Consider the following 19,993-nt stretch of genomic DNA (forward strand, 5'->3'; position numbering starts at 1 on the left):
TTTTCTTGGCCATGTCCATTTGTTTCTATATGACAATAAACACAAAATGTTGAAGAAAGTACTAAGTCAGAATTTTGGAACCTAGGCTCTAGACCAAATTTTGCCACTATCTTGCTAGTGACTTGCTTTTTTCACTTCTAGAAGTCACAGTATCCTCATCTTTAATTAGAAGCACTTAAATGGGTACACAGAGTTTAAACACATCTTAAAGGTCCTTAGGAAGTCTATTTCTAGATAAGTCTAGAAAAGTTTTCTGGAGTCATATCTTTGCCTAACCCTTGGAAATATAAAGGAAGCCCAGGTTTTTAGAGAAACTTTCTTTAAACTCTATAATTAATCAGGGATTCAAAAAATAATGACCCAAGTATTAATAAAGTTTCATATTTATTCATTAATTAATTCATTCCTCTAATTTGTTTTGTTTTTGTTTCTGTTTTATTTTAGTATATAATCTTTGAAACTCTACTGTGTACTATGCACTATGCCAGCCATTGAGGATGTGACAATGAGAATTATGGAGTTTGTAGTCTAGAAAGGAGTTAGATATCAATTCAATAATCACAAATTTATGTCTTTACAAATGACTACAACAATTATATGGTAAGAAAAGTTCAGTGTGACTTGCATAATCCATTGAGGATGGGGGAGGGTGTCGAGGGAGGCCTACTTCCTTGAAGTGACATATGCAATGATCTCTGCATTAACTGGGTTAAGAAGAGGTGGGAGAGTTTGGTAAGAGGGTCTGTCACATGGAGAGGCTCTAAAAGGGAGGGAGCATGGTACTCTTATGGAATGGAAACAAGGTCAGCGAGGTAGAGTCAGGAATTAGGAAAGGGAATTGGAAAAGGATATTCTGGGCTAAAAAGAAGATATGGAAAATGTGTAATTTGTCCTGAGAATTGCAAATAATTGCATTTCGTAGGGCTTTTGAACATCTGAAGAAGAGAATTCGAAGTTGCTGAGGGAAGAGTAAGCTGAGTTTGTTTAGTTGACAGATTAAATCATTCCGGCTTGGATACCATGAGTTAAAGAGAGATACAGAAAAGTTATTGACCTTAGAACATGCTTTTACAAACTTACATTTGTTAACAGGTGAAAAGATTACAAAGAAAGAAAAAAATAACTTCAATGTAAGAAATGGGCTCTGTAAGGCACACAATGTACACAGACAGCTGGATGCGTATCTGTACTGATACTACCACACATCTTGTGAATCCTTTTATGTGGCTAGTTGGAAAAATGTGTGAGGAATGGAAGCTTAGCCTCTCCCTTTTCATCACGGATGCTGTTTGTTGTTGATTTCTGCCCTTTTTTCTTCCTTGAGGTGTCACCCAAGCAGTACAAAGTGACACAGGAAAACTAAAAGCATCTCTTTTTCAAAGTTGTGTTGTAGTAACAGATGGTCATGTTCACTCAGCAAAGACAAATAGCTCAAATGATAAACACAACAAGGTTGAGAGGTATAGGAGAAAGATTTTTGCCAGGATCTTCATTCACAGCTGGTTCTGGAAAGAGAACAATTGTCTTTTATGGGTTTAGTACCCACAAAGGAGGGGCACTTGAGTATCTCTGCTGGCAGGAATATGAACACACTAGAGAGCAAAGGAGTCTGCTAAGGTACATGTTTCATCACACCATGAGAAGTGAGCTTCACTCACATCCTTTTAGTGTCTACACCCAGTCTCTCACCAAGGCCATTAAGTTTGTTTCTTAAATTTCAGCTTGCCTTTTTCCACTTCCATCCATGTATTCAGGCCTCAATCTCCATGTCTATGTTATATTGATAAGTTCCCAAACACTTCCCTTTCCTCTGTAATGGCTTCCTTTTTGTTCAGTAAAATGCTGCTGCTGACATTTCTAAAATGTAACTCATATTGCTCCCCCACTTAAAACTCAACAAGAGTTCCCTGTTGCATTCAGTCTATAACTCAGATTCTTGAATCTTGAATGAAGAAATGAGATCCTTCGTACCTTGGAGCCTAATCTCTGCCCAACACTGCTCCACCACAGACATGCATACATGTTGTTCAATGACTGATGGTCTATTTGCAACTCCATGAAGTTTCTTCATGATCCAAGTCCCATGATTTTCCTTTCTAATTTTCTATTATCAGAGTAGCTTTTCTTAGTCCTACTTACCCGTCAAGGACTCATTCAACATCTTCTTTCTATGAGATCTGCTTTAAACATGCCTTCAACAGCATTGAATAATTAACTAACTACTCCCTTTCAGCATCCACATGTCATTATGAATTGCTGTCATCTCACCAATAATAATTGTAATGCATTATAATTACTTGTTAATATGACAATCTTTCCATTACTTGAGGGCTTTCTGGAGAAAATGGCAGCTCTTTGTCAGTCATCATTTATCTCCAGAGTCTATTATGAGCTCTCACAACAGAAATACTATAGCTATTATTTATGGAGAGTTGCTATGAACCAGGAGTTGTGCTGCGGTCCTATTTCAATGGCAGGGTAGTAGGATCTCAATATAGTCTTTTTAGAATCTGACTTGCTCATCGTATATCATATGATTCATTTGTTGATTCATAAATTATGGGGATAAATCATGTCTTTAAAGCATAAACTCAGTTAAGAACTTAAGAGGAGAGAAACAATCTAAAGATGGATGGAAAAGTTTTGTTTCTGCCCTGCAAGATATTGAGTCTAATTCAAGAAGTATCGATTAAATACCTGCTGTGTACCCAATCTTGTACTACGCAATTAACCAAGTGCTTGCTTTAATTGAGGTGTTCCACCTTATTCAAAGTCAATTGTTCCAGTCTGGAAGTGAAAATGCATTAGTATTTTGATAATTGTGTTTTATTCCTATACACATAAAAGATCTTATCAAACACTCAATGCTGTACTGAAGTCTGAGTCCAATGTTGATCACATAGTGTTAAGAAAAAGAGTATTGGCCTAGGAATCAGAATTACAGTTCCTACTCTACTACTTTCTCACTGAATGAGCTTGGGCCAGACTTTCCTAATAGCTGATTCTTAGTTTTATTATCTGGGAAATTGAAAGAAGTGGATTCTTTTGTCTCTTCTACTTTTGATACGTTCTATGGCTCCGCAGCTCCCTCCTCAGAAATGTCTCTAAAAATGCTATTTTATTTACTAGGAATTAAAATAATTAGTTTTCTAGTTGTGCAGATGTAAGTACCAAGAGAAGTTGCCAGTGGTATAAGAAGTTTCTATTCTCAGATTAATAATAAGGCTTCTTTGGTGGGGAAGATATGTCCATGAGACCAAAACGAAGACCTGTAAATAACCCATTTCTGGCTCTGTTTTATTCACATGCCATGTGTTTTCAGACAAGGTAGTAGAGAGGTTGGATAGATTGCCCTGAAGTTCCAACATCTGAAATCGTATCCCAGTTCTGAAAAACTATGTGTCCTGAGGTGAGAATCTCGGCCTCTTTGTACCACATTTTTCTAAACTTCAAAAGAGGGACATTTACCTATAGCACAAGCTTAATTTTGAGTTGAATCATATACACACATACGTCATTTTATTGCACTTTGAGATACTACCTTTTTTATTTTTTATTTTTTGCCACAAATTGAAGTTTTGTGGCAATCCTGTATCAAGCAAGTCTATGGGTACTATTTTTCCAATAGATGTGCTCACTTCTCATTTCTGTGTTACATTTTTGTAATTCTCACACTATTTCTAACTTTTTACTGATTATTATATCTTTTATGGTGATTTGTGATCAGTGATCTTTGATGTTTTTAGTGTAATTGTAAATGTAGTGTCTCAAACTGCACCCACATGAGATCTCTCTCCCTCTCACCAGGTGTCCGTATTTCCTAAGGCACACCAATATTCAAATTAGGCCAATGAATAGCCCTGCAGTGACCTATGTGTTCAAATGAAGAATCTCATGTCACTCACTTTAAATCAAAAGTCATAAATGATAAAAATTAGTGAAGAAGGCATGTTGAAAGCTGAGATATGCCAAAAGCTGGGTCTCTTGCAGCAAGCAGTTACCTACGTTCTGAATGCAATGAAAGAGTTCTTAAATGAAATTAAATGTATACTTCAGTGAACACACAGATCGTAAGTAAGAAAAACAACATTACTGTTGATATAAAGGAAGTTTTAGTGGTCAGGATAAAAGATCAAATCAGCAACAACATTTCTTTAAGCCAAAGCCTAATCCAGAGCAAGACCCTAGCTCTCTTCAAATCTACGAAGACTGAGAGAGGTGGGGAAGTTGCAGAAGAAAAGTTTGATTAGTCAGTAACCATCAATATCAAGGCAAGACTTCCACCACCAAAAGAAAAAAACACAACTCGATAAAGACTCAGATAATTATTAGCATTTTTAGCAAGAAATTAATTTTAACTAAGGTATGTACCTTTTTTTAGACATAATGAATGTTATTGAACACTTAATAAACTACAGCATAATGTAAATACAACATTTATTTGCACTGAAAAACCAAAAAAAATTTTGACTTGCTTTATTGTGGTATTTGTTTTATTGTGGTGGTCTGCAACCAAATCTGCAATATTTCTGAGGTATCCATGTAGAGTGTATATAATAGTTTGGGTATATATTGAGAAAGTCTCTCAAATATTATTAGTATTATTGTTACTATTGCACATATCATTAACCAAGGGGCAACTTCATTTAGTATGTAAGAAAATTAACATCCAGAGAAGTAATATGACATTTACATGATCAGAAAGCAACTCCTTTACCAAAAAATAATACTAAAATTAAAGAAAAACAACTGCAATAGCAGCAAATATGTGTATAACCTTTTAGGTCTGCAAGTGTCATGAGATAGAAACATTTATCCCAAATTTTTTTCCTCTTTTTTTTTTTTTTTTTTTTGAGTTGGATGCTCACGGCCACCCCAGTATTGACTTGTTGGGCTCAGGCGATCCTTCCACCTCAGCCTTCCAAGTAGTCGGAACTACAGGCACAAGCTACCATGCCTGGCTAATTTTTTGATTTTTGGTAGAGATGAGGTCTCGCCAATCGCCCAGGCTGTTCTTGAACCCATGCACACGGGCAATTCCCTCACTTCGGTCTCTCAAAGTGCTGGGATTACAGGTATGAGCCATTGTGTCTGACCTTTATCTCAACTTTTCAAGAGAAGAATCAGAGAGGTTAAGTGATAGTCCTAAGTTCAACCAGGTAATTAGTAATCAAGTTGAGATATAAACTTGGATAATTTAATGCCACAGCTTTTCTCTGTTCCTATAAAATCACACAATTGAGAATAGATATAAACCTTCACTCCCTTGTGCCTCCCTAAATTCTTGACACTTCAGTCACTTGAGTAAGGTTTGGGAAGTTTGGAGATGAGAGTATAACAAAGTCATTGTATCTGTCAGAGTGTCTGTTCACCCACTTATCTATCATCCATCTTCCAGTTACTCTCTGTAGATCTGGGGGATGTTAAGCCCTGATTGAACTTAGCAGAATGTGCCTCTGCTCTCTCCAGAGTACTTCTACAGTCTGTCTGCCTCCCCAAGTGCTCCTTTGAGCCCACCAAAAAAACCTTGAAATCTCCTTTGAAACTCTAAGTCCCATACCCCCAAGCAGATGTCCAAGGACGTTTGATAGCTTAATGGCCTGCTCAAGACATTTGAGGATGCGCACTATCTCCTTATCATTCTTTCTGAAACATGCATTATCCATCCGTCCTTGAAGAGCATCCCATGGTGCAGTGATTAAAACAGTCCTATGTTGGATAAACCCACTACAATTTTCCAAAAGTCATCATCTCAGCATTTCCCCTGCTGCAGCAAAGCACCTCACCTCCAATTTCTGGGCTTGTTCATTTGTTTTCCTTCAGACAATCTTAAGAGACACTTATTTGGTGACCTCTGCTAAGGGAAGGGAGCAGTACACACGTACCCAACATTATGCAGACACAGTGACAAATTGGTCTATTTTTTACTATTGACAGAAATGGGAGGGGCGGGAAACAGAAGTGATATATCAACTCATATCTTTGACCACTGGTAGATGGAGTTTGGAAAAACTTGGTTTTTCTTTGATTTTTTTCTTAAGTTTCCCTCCTCAAAGCTCTTCCCACGTGTTCTTCCTTCAATTGTCCTGGAATGTGATATTTCCAAAGCAGGCTGCAATCCTAATAGATTTTTGAAGGCACCATGACCAATATAAATTTGTCATTACTCTCCTAAACCATCTCCTCTTCCTAACCTCTCTCCCCAGCCTGTTCTTCTTAGTGACATAATTACTCTCCAGGTGATCTGGTAATCAAATCCTGTATTCTTTTTCACTCCACTCTCTTTATTCCTCATGTCATTATGTCCTATCAATTCTTCCTTAGAAATATCTTTTTTGTTTTCCTCCTTTTGCATTTCTACTTTGTGTCCCTAGTATGGGTTTATAAAGGGGATGACTCTTCCATATCCATGTTGTATGATTTTTATTTCAACCACATTTTCTTGCACTAAATAATCACTAATTGTTTTCACATTATACTGTATTAAATGTAAAGTGGGGTTGGACTGATTGTCCTTCTGGTCTGTGTGGATATTATATGGGTGTTCTTCCCTAAAAGGTGCAGTCATTCAGGGTGTCATTTTCTATGGTGTCTCTTGCATCATAAAGCAACCAAAAGCATGAACTGTAGATGGGTAGCAAAGTTACTTTGAAGATCTTGGTTATAGAAAGATCAGGGTAGCTGGGAGATAATTCTATGCAGTGAATTGTAAGATTGAATTGTGCACTTCGAAAAAGATAAGAAGATTCAGAGGGAGAAATTAGAAAGTGGTCACTCCTTTCACTGGGTAGCTCTTTTTCTTATTCTCTGTGCTGTTACTGGGCCTGTCTCACCACACTCTTTTTTTTTCTCGTGGTATAAAAGTACTTAATAAGTAACACATAAGTACAGAAAAACACACAGCTTATAGCTCTTCCTTTAAAACCACGATAGCCAAGTGAAAAGTCAGTACAGATTCTTGTTTATATCTTAAGGGAAAAAAAAAGTACACAATGGGAACTGAACTTCTATGTTTTTTCTACTTTCTAGAGAGTTGACATACATGTTTTCTGATCGGTAATACTTTACCAAACATTGTGCTAAACCAACATAGACAGATCATCAGTAAAGTTGTTTACTACCTCCTACTCATGCTGAGCTAGACCAGTGGAGCACCATCTTGGTAGGAGAGATTTGGAGAGAAAGAAGAAATTCCAGAGTCCCTGCCTACTCTAGCAGAGAACCTAACAAACTAGTTTAATACTGAAAGGATTTTCAGCAAACATACACAAACACACTTACATGCTATAAGAACAGGATACCTTTTATTGTATTTCCAGCACACATTCATTGGTACCCAGTAACAAACACCAACATAGAAAGCATTTTTGCCTTCATAGTACTACCAGTTAAAAGGTTCACAACATATAATACTTTGATATTTAAGGGGAAAATCGTGGAAGTTCCAAGATCACTACCACGAAGTCAGCCTCAGTTTTCATCTGTAGAAATATTTTTTTCAAATGCTTAAAAGAGACTTTTGGAAACAGTGGGACTATGTGAGAACCACCAGAAAACACAAGGACTGCAAACTGGAAGACTGGGAGTTGACCCCCACATAAAACTTTAGGTAAAAGACCTCACTTTCAGTTGACTGCTACAGCCAAGACAAGCTATGATCACAGGAGATTCAGAAATCTCAAGATGGACAACTGGCTTGAGTAATACCCTAGATAAATATCAAAAACCCCATTAAGCCTGAAGGACTGAAACTCTGACCTGTGTAAAAAACATATATGAGTGTACAAAAAGATTCATGCAAAGCCTGCTGAGACACAGAAGGCTCATGATGGTGGTTTATTCCACACTGTTGACATGCCAACATGTATGCTGGGGCCAAGGGTCCCAGGTGGAATGCTCAACGTGGGCTTGCTCCAGAAGAGTCTGATTCAGAAACACCAGAGAGAAGTACCTACTTGGGGAGGGGAGGTGGACTAAGTAAAGCACTAGGGCAGAAGTACTAAGGCTCATACAAGAAGGTGTTTTGAAGAAATAGGTCCAGGGGAGTTAGGCAGTTTTGTTTTGGGCCCATTCATGTTTAACAGGATGAAAAGTTGCAGAACACAGTCAGTCTTTCCAAGATGTATTCTTATGATATCATGGCTGAGCCTATTGGCCTACTGGCCCAGTAACATCCAGAGATCCCATTGTTTGGCTGAAGGTAGGACTTAGTTTCATGCATTGTTCTGCCTGAGGCTGAACCTCCTTGTGTGCAGGCGCTGAGCAGGCAGGGCAGTAAGTGGCCTGTGGCCTGGGCAGCAAGGCCTCCTTGACCCACAATGCCATCGGTATGGATCTGGGCTGTTTGGAGCAGAGGCTGGGCCCAGGTGGTAGTAGAGTAGGAGGTCACCCCACCCACTGGCCCACTTGGTGGGTGTAGCAACGTGACAATGAATGCCTTAGAGGAAGAGAATTTGGCACTGTCCTGCACTTCTGATGCAGAATTTGACGCTGTGGTTGGATACTTAGAGGACATTATCATGAATGACAAATTCCAGTCGTTACAGAGAAATTTCGTGAACAAGTACTATAGAAATCTGAAGAAACAGAAGAAATAAGCTCACCTAATACACTTTTATTTTTAATGAATATATTTCTTTGGTAGACAAGTATATTGAAGAACAGCTGCTGGAGTGGATTCCTGGATTTAACATGGCGCCTTTCACAACAACAATACAGCACCAAAAGATGAAGTGACTGGTGATATAATTGACATGCTGTTCACATTAAAGGATTTTCTGGATTTTAAAGAAATGTTCCTGGACTACAGAGCAGAAAAGAAGGCGGGGAATGGACTTAAGTCTTCATTTAGTGGTGACTCCGTTGTGCAAATCATCTTTTATGTTAGCTTCCACCACACTCTTATTAACTCATTACTGAGCTGCTCCCCTGCACACAAGATTGTGGACACCTTGAGAAGAAAGAATTCTGTCTTTCTGATCAATATGTCTTCAGCCCCTATAGAGTTCAAGGTGTGTTTCTAAATAGATGCCTAATACCTTTGTAATTAAGTTAAACTGTGACAGCCTTTGTGGCTAGAAACGTCATAACTTAGCTTTCATTTTAAATTTTCACATTTTTGTCTCCTGGAATTATTTTTCTTTTGTTCTTGCTCAGTATTTTCACATATATAAGTCCTAACTGGTTTTAAGCTCTATTAATAAGAAACTGAAGGAAGGAAAACTGTCTTAATTACTAGTATGTCAGGGCATTTCATTGAAGAAGTACATTGCCTAATCGAGAAAGACAGAACTCTCCCCCAATCATTTTATGAAGCTAACACCACATTGATACCCAAACCAGGTAAAGATCCAATGAAGAAAGAGAGCTACAGGCCAATATCCTTGATGTACATAGATGCAAAAATATTCAACAAGATTCTAGCAAATCAGATCCAATAACACATCTCAAAAAAATCATCCACCATGACCAAGTAAGTATGCTTCATCCCTGGGATGCAGGGCTGGTTCAGCATCTGCACGACCATAAATGTAGTTAAATACATCAATAGATGTAAAAATAGGAATCACATAATTATATCATTAGACACAGGAAAAGCTTTTAATAAAATCTGACATCGCTTTTCGATAAAAACCCTTGAACACTTAGGCATACAGGGGACACATTTCAAGATAGTAGGAGCCATCTATGACAAACCCACAACCAGGAGCATATTGCTAAATGAACAAAAATTGGAAGCATTTCCCCTGAAAACCAGAACAAGACAAGGCTGCCCACTTTCACCCCTCTCGTTCAACATAATGTTGGAAGCTCTAGCTAGAACAATCAGAAAGGAAGGAAATCAGGGATAGCCAAATAGGAAATGAGAAAGTCAAGCTATCCCTCTTTGCTGATGATATAATTGTATACCTCAAAAATCCAAAAGAATCAGTCAAAACCTTCTTGCATTAATAAAGGACTTTGGCAAAGTCTTGGGTTACAAAATAAACTTGCAAAAAACAGATACATTCTTATACACCAACAACAAACAGGCAGAGAACCAAATAAAAAGCACAATCTGATTCACAGTAACCACAAAAAAATAAAATACTTCGGCATCTTCCTAATCAGAGACATGAAAGACTTCTACAATGAAAATTACAAAACATAGCTCAAATAAATGAAAGACGACACAAACAAATGGAAAAATATTGCATGCTCACGAATTGGAAGAATCAACATTGTTAAGATATCCATCCTACCCAAGGCAATCTACAGATTTAATGCAATATCCATTAAATTAACAGCATCATTCTTCTCAGACCTGGAAACAGCAATACAGAAATTCATATGGAATCATAAATGACCACAAATAGCCAAAATGATCCTCAACAAAAGAAACAAAGTGGGAGATATCACACTTCCAGACATTAAACTTTATTATAAGGCCACAATAATCAAAACAGCCTGGTATTGGTACAAGAACAGGCATATTGACCAATGAAACAGGATAGAGATTCTGGAAGCAAATCTAAATTTCTCAACCAACTCATCTTCAACAAAGCCTCCACTAACAACCACTGGGGAAAGGAGAATCTATTTAGTAAATGTTGTTGGGAAAACTGATTAATCACATGCAGAAGATTAAAACAAGACACCTACCTATCATCATACACAAAAATCAACTCTAAATGGATCGAATATCTAAACTTAAAATCTTACACCATAATAACCTTAGAAAATGCAGGAGACATCCTTATGGAAATTGGAACTGTCAATCAATTCCTGATCAAAACTCCAAGTGCCCATGTTGTAAGAGATAAGATAGACGAGTGGGACCTCATCAAACTGAAAAACTTCTGCAAGTAAAGGAAACATTCAAGAGAGTGGGTAGACATTTCACAGACTGGGAAAAAGTATCTGCCAACTATATATCTGACAAAGGCCTAACATCTAGGATCCATAGGAAATTCAAACATGCCTTTTTAAAAAAAACCTTATTAAAAAGTGGAGAAAATATATGAATATACACTTCTCAAAAGAAGAAATACAAGCAGCCAACAGATTCGTGAAAAAATGCTCAGCCTCACTAACCATCAAAGAAATGCACATTTAAACTACACTGAGATACCACCTAACTCCAGTCAGGATGGCCATCATCAATAACTCAAAAAACAACAAATGCTATAGAGGATGTGGGGAAAATAGAATACTTCCACACTATTGGTGGGAGTGTAAACTAGTACAATCTCTGTGGAAAGCAGTGTGGCGATTCCTAAATGATCTAAAAATCAACATCCCATATGACCCAGCAATCCCCCTTCTGGAAATATTCCCAGAGGAACTTAAATAATTCTGTAAAAAAGATACCTGTGCATGCATGTTTATTGCAGCACTATTCACAATAGGAAAAAAATGGAACCAATTGTGCTGCCCATCGAACATAGACTGGATAAAAAAATGTGGTATTATACATGATGAAATAGTATGCAGCTATAAAGAAGGACAAAATTATGAACTTCAGAGCAACATGGATGGATTTACAGTCTGTAATACTCAGTGATCTATCACAGAAACAAAGAACTGAGTACTACATTTTCTCACTCATAAACAGACCTTGAACAATTATCATAATACTACAAGAAAAGGATTGGCAGTAATGAGAAACTGCCAGTGGAAAGGGAGGGCATACTTCAAATAAGGGTGCCTGATCTCAAACCAGGTGAAGTGGGGACCAAAGTGAGGTCCAAACTTTACCTGTAAAATGACCATTTGTGTACCTAACCCTGAAGTGTAGCCTACATCTTTAAAACATAAATTAAGAAAAAAATAAAAAACAGAGTTTCGAAATCAAAATAAAGTATTTTTTATCATTCAAAAAAACCTTTAGTGTCATAACCAAGATATTGACAAAATACAGAACATTTTAATCACTGCAAGCATCCCTCTTATTGCCCTTTTGTAGATATCGCTCACCCTCCCATTCCTGATACCTGCCAACCACCAAACCTTTCTCCAATTCTCTATTTTTGTCATTTCAAGAATGTAATGTAAATGGAATCATGTCATATATAATCTTTTGGGATTTTTTTCATTCAAAATAATTTCTTGAAGATTCGTGTAGGATATTGAGCATATCCGTTGTCTGTTTCTTTGTATTGCCAAGTGATATTCCATAGTATGATGCAGTTTGTTTAATCATTACCTGGTAAAGTACATCTGGGTTGTTTCCAGTTTTCAGCTACTATGAATAAAGCTGTTATGAAAAAAGGGAAGTGCATTGCCTGGAAATTATTGTGTTCCATCTTTCTATTGTTAAAAACCTCTAAAAGATTTAAACCTCCTGGAAAAATATGAAATCTGCAAAGGGTATTAGTAATTAAGTTTGTAAATTTTTAAAAGAGTTTAAATGTAAACTGACTTATGCAACAATAGAATTTACTATTTGAAATCATGAAATTTCCAAATGTAGAGTAAATTTCAGAGAAAATAATTCCAGTATCTTCAAGAAGCTAAATTTTTCCATCTCTTTGTTATTTTTGGAATATGAGTTTTATCGACAAACTTATATCCCTATAGTTCACAAGATGGAAAAAAATAGGGCATTTATGTTTCTTTATTTATATCGAATAGAGAACAAGATTCACAAACCTGAAATATAATACTCTTTCCTTTAGCCAATTTAGAATGTGTGCCTATCTCTTAATGAATAAGAGGCATCAGCAGAATGTGATATACTCTATGGCTGTGACTGAATTTCTGAATCCATCAATGGCAAAGAGAGAAGAATTATAATGATTGACTTAGTTCAAGATATCTCAATTATGGCACTATTGGCATATTGGAGTCAAACAAGTATTTGTCCCAAGGATGCTATTTTGTGCATTGAAGAAGCTTTGTCTTGTTTCACAGGATGACAAATAAAAACTATCTCTACACATTTCCATATAACCACTTAGGGGTAAAGTTGTCCCTAGGTTGAGAATCATTAGCTAAGACCAATAAACTTGAATATTTGAGAATCAATTACAATGTCTGTCATAATTAACAATTTTGCCCTTCAGCAATTTTCTCCTTTGAGATATAAAGTTTTGAAGTTGCAGTTTTATTTTACAATGTTTGTTTTATTTACAAGATATCTATCATGGTATGCCCAGACTATTGCACAGCATAACTGGTCTTTCTGATGTTTGCTTCATAAGAGTCAGAATGTATAGCCTGCAGTGGGGACATGTCATCTGAATGTCACCTGATTTTGATTCATACTAACCATGCTACTCTCTAATATGATGCCTTTTCGGTATTCCAGTTGGAAAGGTGCTCTCTGCGGAGGGCAACCTCTTCCAGAGTATTCAATGTCATCAAGACAAAGAGAGATAGAATGAGAGGAGAAAATTTGACATTGGTAGCAAGCTATGTTCTTTATACTCATTAGAACAGTTACCATTTCCTTGGCTCCATTCTATGAATAGGCACTGTGTTGGGTGCCTTACATACATTATCTTACTTAATCCACAATAATTCATGTAATTTATGCCTTTGTATATCCATTTTCCATCTGAGGAAACTGAACCCAAGCGATGTTTTATTTTCGTCTAGGGTCAGGAACTATATAGCATTCATGCATGCATAGTATAGCATACTACAAATATGTCATAGAAACACAATTTGAATCCAACATCTGGTCACTCTAAACTCAATATTTTCTAGTCCAACATTAGCCAATAACTAAGTCATTCTCCTTTTAAGAGCTGATCCCTTGGAGATCTAACCATCTGGGATTCTATCATTATGAGGACAGGGATAGTGGTTATAGGGAACAAGAGGAAGCTGGGAGAGCTCTGACAGAAAAGGGGGGTCAGAAGAGTGAAAGCCTTACAGACTCATCTCCACAAGCTGCCTTCTGACTCATGTGATAAATCCTGCTCCCTCAAGTCACTTTCTTCAGCCACAGCTGCACAAAACACAGTAATCACCATCAGAGGGGTCATCTCTAAATTACAAAGAACAGCCCAACTGAGGAAATTATAACAGATAGCACACACTGCCTCTATAGATCCATCATGCAGGCAAAGGCTGCGTACAGAATTCTAACTCTGCCCCCTGTCGCTCTTCATGGCCTTCCATTCCTTTTCTAATTGCCCTAATCTGAACCACATTTTTCAAAAGTCTTCTAACTGGCCTCCCTGCCTTTTCTTCTCCTCTAATCCATTTTACTTAATTGGATTAATTTTTTTTGCTGAATCACCTGATATTTTACTTCTTTGCAACCAAAAATGAACAGACATATCAATAAAGAACTATGATAAAAAGAAACCAAGTCAGGGTTTCTCTACTCATTGTGCATAGTCACTGGCACAGTATCTTCATCCTCCTATGTGTTAGTTCCATCTTAGATCTCAATGTTCCATCAAGTTTCACCCACCGAGTCTTTTATATCATATACATGGGGGATATTCCACTCTGTGTCTTCACTCGTGCTACTTCTTCTGCTTAGAATTTTTTGATGACTCTATGCATGTCTGTCTTGCCCTGTTCTGGCAATCCCATTTCTTTTTTCACTGAGAAGCTAGAGTCATTGTACCCATTTTCAAGATGGCCAAAATGTAAGAACCATGATTTGAAGCATGAACTTTATAGGTGGTAGAGTAAGGAACTGGAACCCATGTCTTCCAGTGTTTTAATTATTTATCTGATGTACTATTCACCATTTCACCACCCAATTGAAGCATAAACACGTACACTCAAAACTGCAACCAGTCCCCTTTCTCACAGCTACTTTATCTTCTGACTTCAGCTGGTAATATCAACACAGCCCACTTAAGGGCATTATCAACAAACCTCTCATGCTCCCTTCATCCTAAATGCAAAGAAATTATCTCCAGGAGATTAATTCTGAAGCTGCTGTAGCATTTGTATAGGAGATGGCATCTTCCCTTATCTTAATTGCATATTTGGAAAACCTGCCCTGTGCTTGCCTCGTATGGCACGCCATTTGGTGTTTATGACCATCATACTGGAGTTAACAGCATATGGGGTACTCACCCACTCTGAATACTAAACTTATCCAATCTCTTTCCCAGAGCTGACATGAGAAATAACTAATAAAAATGATTACAATAATAGAAGGTCATATAAATGCCAAATGCAGTAGTGATTCTTCATTTTAAAGTTTCTTGATATCTTTTCTACCAATATCATAAAAGTGTGGGAGGGAGAAGGCAAGACATCATATATCAACCATTAATAATATTTCCTCAAGCTTTATTTCAAATTCTTCTATTAAGGGTTAAGATTCAATTTTAGGGTCAACCTGAAGGTGACGTAAAGTTTCAAGGATAATTTTACTAGAAATTGTGTGACCTTCCAAAGACCTCTCTTTGTATTTATGCATTTTTTTCTGAACCAGCAATAATAATAACATAAAAAGATATAAGAAAACACTTAACTAAATCAGATGCAGATGACTGTTTTATCAAGCAAAGGCAATTTTTATCATTTTAAAAGCTTTTGTTTTTGTAAAGGAAAGAAAATGGAACATGTTTCCTTCCTTTTTTTGACAGGAAAAAGCATATGCTTTTTTAATTTGAAATGGAGTAGTAATGGTGTTATCTCTCAAGAATTGCTGTGCTAGAGTGAATTGTAGAAAATACATTTACTTGCATACTTTCTGGTAAAGTCTCTGACTTAGAGAGCTAGTGGCATATTATATTAGCCTCCTTTTTCTAAAGAATGCTGTACACACACCTTTAGAGTCAATTTCCTGAGACTCTTTTACTATATCATCTTGTTTTCTTTGTTTATATTATTGATTTAGGGAAAATCATTTGGTGAATATTGAGTGTTCACCTAAATGAGAAGGTGGTAATGTGCAGCAAGTAGACAAAGAGGGTTACAATATAACTGGGATAATAAAAACTTGTATCTCTACTGAAATTTATGGTTTGCATTATCCTATTTGAACCTCACCATACACTTAAGAGTTATGGAGATAGAGAGTATTATGCCAATTTTATAGGTTTTGAAGTCAAAGCACAGAGAAGTTTATTGACTTTCCTGAGGCCCCCTCCCTCTGTACAGCCAGTAATTGAACGAGCACTAGAGCTTTTGCCAGTCATCTTTCTTCTGCACAAAGCTGCTTCCAGATTAAACTTCAACCAATTCATCCAGAGGCATTTATAGAGTGCCTACTGTTTAGCTGGCACTGAAGTTGAAACAGTGACAGACATAACAGCATTTGTACATGCTGTCCTGTAGAAACACACTTATCATTGAATCTAAAAGAAAGAAATGCATGAAGGACTTAGTGAATAAGATATAAGTATGAACAACTGCAAAATTGATATAGGCTGGTAAAGTAAAAGGTCTCAGTGAATAGGAGGTCTTTAATAAAAGTCTTGAAAAAAATTAATGATTTTTTCAAGAAAAAAGTCTTGAAAAAATTAATAGAAGTCTTGAAAAAAGTCAAAACTTAATGATGGCATAGGCTAACATTTATTGAACAGTTGCTATGTTCCAGTCTCTTGAGTTGTAACTTCATTCATCCATTCAGCAAACGTTTTCTGATTTTGACCCTAAGACGGTGTTATGGAGACTGGCAGAAAAGAAATTCTGGTTATGCCACTTTAACTAATGACCTGTGACTTCATTTATTTGGCCCTCATTTTCTTCATCTTAGAAAAATGGTTTAGAAAAAATACCTAATTTTAAAAGTTCCTGTGAATTGTGAATAAAATAAAATATTGACAAACAATGATGATCCTATGATAATCTGTTTTTTGCTGTAATTACTATTGTCATTTTTATTATTACTACTCTGTGGTAAAATCTAGAGATATAGAAATTAATCAGAAATTTACCCCAGTCTTAAGAAACTACTTAATGTCACTTAAAGAGTGACCACTAGACCATGTATCCCTGGAATGCAATAGGAGTTTCCCATTACCATCCATTAATCAGAATTGAATCAATCCTCTATACATATCCCTCAGATTTTAGGAAATACAGACAGTGAATGGCCATATAATAGCATCACAAAGATGCAACCAGATAAATAAATAATGTGGAAGATTCTACATGACAAGTGATCAAGTTTTTTAAAAATGAAAATAATGTTAATTCTGCAAAAGATAGAAGATATTCCTTTATATGTAGTTCAAAGACAGACACAAATAAGCCATAATTTAGAGAATAGAATGGGACATTCTTGCCAGGGGGACATGGCCTAGGAAGAGCATATGGATAGAAATTATCTGTCCCATAATCTGTGTGGTCCAAGAAGCATGTATGTAATTCTACTTATGTGGGTATATAGGATTTATTTATCTGTATGCTTAGGATGCATTATGGTCTAAATAAAAACATTTTAGTTAACAAATTAACATAAAGAGGGAGGATAGGCTATTATAGATTAAAGTGGACTTGAAGGTATATCAACTATTTTGAATGCACAGATCTTATTTGGATTCTGATTTGAAAAAAAGAAAAAACTTTTTAAAAAACAACTTTTTTATATAATAGGGAAATGTTGAACACAGACTGGATATTAGATGCCAGTAAGTCTGTTGTGCAATAATACTAAAGTGGCAATAAAAATGAGGTGAAGAAGGAAAAAATAAGAATGACAGGAAAGCAGTAGAGGGAGGAGATAGTTCTGATCTGTTAGAGATACTTACTGAATTAATTAATTGCTAAACGTGATAAGATGTGCCATATTTGCCTCAAAGGAGTCTAGGGCAAGAGTCAACAAACTATGGCCAGTAGACTGAATTCAGCTACCACCAGTTCTTAGAATTAAGTTATTAGAACTTACCCATTCATTTACATACTGTCTATGGGTACCTTTGCCTTACAATGTTAAGTTGAGCAATTGGGAAAATAATTTCTGCCTTCAAAATTCAAAATATTTACTATCTGGCCCTTTACAGAAAAGTTTGCCAACCTCCGTAGTGGAGAGGGAGGGGTGAGAGAGAGCGAGAGAAAGAAAAAGAGAGAGGAGATGGAGGTAGGGAGGGAGGGAGGGAGAAAGGAAGGGAGGGAGGAAGGAAAAGAAAGAGGGGAAGAGAGGAAAGAGGAAGGGAGGAGCAAGGATGCAAAGAAGGGAGGGAGGGAGAGAAGGAGGAAGAAAGGCACAGGAGGTTAGAAAGAGAATACAACATAGTGCTGAAAACTTGAATAAGGACTATATAAAAATATTTTCTGTTATCCCTACTGCTATAAATATGTGAAGAGTTTCATGTTTTTAATATCTAAAATGTAAGCACATTCCACAATATCTGTAACTGTCCCCAATTCAAATCATCACCATCACCTGGAATTTTCCAGTGACTTCTAACTGGTCTTCTAATATCCTTTCTGTCCTTCTACCCTATTTTTACTATACTAAAGCCAGAGTGATTTATTTAAAATGTAAGTTGAATCATGCCATTTTCTGGAACCCAAAAGTCTTTGGAGAAAATTTATACTTTAGTCTCTAATATGACCATAAATAAACTGGCATCCCTCAACCTCATAAACTTAGTATTCTAACACTCTCTGAAACAGGTCCTTCTTGTTATTTTGGTATACTCCATGGCTATCCCAAAGTCAAGACCTTTTACTTTTTTCCACCTTTCCTGGCAACACCTTTACCTGACTATTTGTTCTATCATTCTCACCAGAGAAACTTTTTAACTTACTAAAATATTCCCTACATTCCCAATTAATCTATATTCTATATCACCTTACACTGTTTGACTTTTTTCAGAATATGTATATTTATTAATTATCTCATATATTATTTTTTTCATCCACTAGAAAGTAGGCTATGTATAAATGGAATCTAACCTTTCTTGTTTCTTACTTCACTTTCACCCTTTAAGAAAACAAAACAAAACATAACAAAGCAAGAAAACAAGGGGAGCGAATAAAGGAAATAATAAACCGAGACAGACAGAAATACTCTGAAACAAAAATATGAAACGGCATATAAAATCAAAGAACCAGAACGCTGATAGGTGTAAGAAGATCTGTTGAGCAGAAGTCCAAGAGTGATGGAAGAAACAACAGTTCACTATTATTCAGCTCACCAGGAATTTTTGAAACACTTACTAGGTCAAAGGTGTGATGATACACACTGGGAGTATAGAAGTGTCTAATGCAAATTTTTATTTGTACTTAGTCAGTGGTAATAATAGGATAATAATAGCTAACCTGCTAACAAGTACTGACCATTTCCTAGGTTCCAGGTCCTATTCTAAGGATTCTCGTGGATGTTTTCTTTCACATTTCTTTCTCATAGCGATGCTATGAGATATGTACTATTAGAATATACATATATTATAGTATATATGTATATGTATATATATGTATATTTATTTATTTATTTTATTTATTTATTTTTTTTTTTTTTTGAGTTGGAGTCTCACTCTGTCGCCCAGACTGGAGTGCAGTGGCCACTCCCGGCCACCGCAGCCTCATCTTGCTGGGCTCCGGCGATCCTTCCACCTCAGCCTTCCAAGTAGCCGGAATTACAGGCATGCACTATCATGCCCAGCTGATTTTTGGATTTATTGTAGAGATGAGGTCTCACTGCTCAGGCGGGTTTCGAACTCGCGGGCTCAGGCAATCCACTCACCTCAGCCTCCCAAAAGCGCGGGATTACAGGCTGAGCCACCGAGCCCGGCTGTATATTTATTTTTAGGCAGTCTTACTTTATCATCCAGACTGAAGTGCAGTGGCACACTCACAGCTACTGCAACCTCAATCTGCTGGGCTCAGGCAATCCTTTCACCTCAGCCTTCCAAGCAGCTGGAACTGCTAGACACTAGCGTCTGATAGCACTTGGAGTTGGAATCCCATTCTGACAAGTAGCTGCTCTGTGATCTCACTACGGTCATATTCTCAATTTCTAACTCTACAAAATGCCACCTATTTCACTGGGTTCTACTGAGATTTAAAGTAAACTTTGCATTTGAAGCATAGTACCTGGCACATAGCAAACATGGAAACTTTTTCAGCTCTTACTCCTTGTAAT

At 36.7% G+C, this 19,993-nt stretch overlaps 1 pseudogene; it reads left to right on the forward strand.

Annotated features, from left to right (window-relative positions):
• The first annotated feature begins 8,429 nt into the window (after nucleotides 1-8,429).
• LOC103265531 lies at nucleotides 8,430-8,919 on the forward strand (annotated as a pseudogene).
• The last annotated feature ends 11,074 nt before the right edge of the window (nucleotides 8,920-19,993 follow it).

The sequence above is a fragment of the Carlito syrichta genome, unplaced genomic scaffold (genome assembly GCF_000164805.1).
Source record: "Carlito syrichta isolate Samal-C Ts95f unplaced genomic scaffold, Tarsius_syrichta-2.0.1 Scaffold306632, whole genome shotgun sequence".
Lineage (NCBI taxonomy): Eukaryota > Metazoa > Chordata > Mammalia > Primates > Tarsiidae > Carlito > Carlito syrichta.